Source organism: Mustelus asterias, chromosome 13 (assembly GCF_964213995.1).
Source record: "Mustelus asterias chromosome 13, sMusAst1.hap1.1, whole genome shotgun sequence".
In the NCBI taxonomy this organism is placed as follows: Eukaryota; Metazoa; Chordata; class Chondrichthyes; order Carcharhiniformes; family Triakidae; genus Mustelus; species Mustelus asterias.
Window position 1 is genome coordinate 14349337 of NC_135813.1, and position 562 is coordinate 14349898.

Sequence of the window (562 nt, forward strand, 5' to 3'; positions counted from 1 at the left end):
TCAGGACACTAAGGGCAATTTTTAGCATGGCCAATCAACCTAACCCGCACATCTTTGGACTGTGGGAGGAAACCGGAGCACCTGGAGGAAACCCACGCAGACACAAGGAGAATGTGCAAACTCCGCACAGACAGTGACCCAAGCCGGGAATCGAACTCAGGTCCCTGGAGCTGTGAAGCAGCAGTGCGAACCACTGTGCTACCGTGCCGCCCCTAACCACTGTGCTACCGTGCCGCCCTAAAATAGCCCTGCCCTCTCTGAGGATTGAACTCAGGACCTTCAGATTATGAGACTGACGCGCTGCCTACTGCGCCATGAAGGCACAGTCCGAAGATGTGTGGATTAGGTTGATTGGCCATTCTAAATTACCCCTTGGTGTCAGGAGGACTAGCATGGTTAATACATGGGCTTACAGGGATGGACCCTGGGTGGGATTGTTGTCAATGCGGGCTAGATCGGCCAAATGGCCTCCTCCTGCGCTGGAAGGATGATTCTATGAACGGTGGAACAGTTCGAAGAGCCGATTGGCTTCCTGCTCCTATTTTATATGTTTCTATGGTTT

At 52.7% G+C, this 562-nt stretch overlaps 1 non-coding gene across 1 annotated transcript; it reads right to left on the reverse strand.

Annotated features, from left to right (window-relative positions):
- Positions 1-249: 249 nt before the first annotated feature.
- trnam-cau (transfer RNA methionine (anticodon CAU)) lies at positions 250-322 on the reverse strand. The gene has a single exon. It is a non-coding gene; the product is annotated as a tRNA-Met (tRNA).
- Between the last annotated feature and the right edge of the window lie 240 nt (positions 323-562).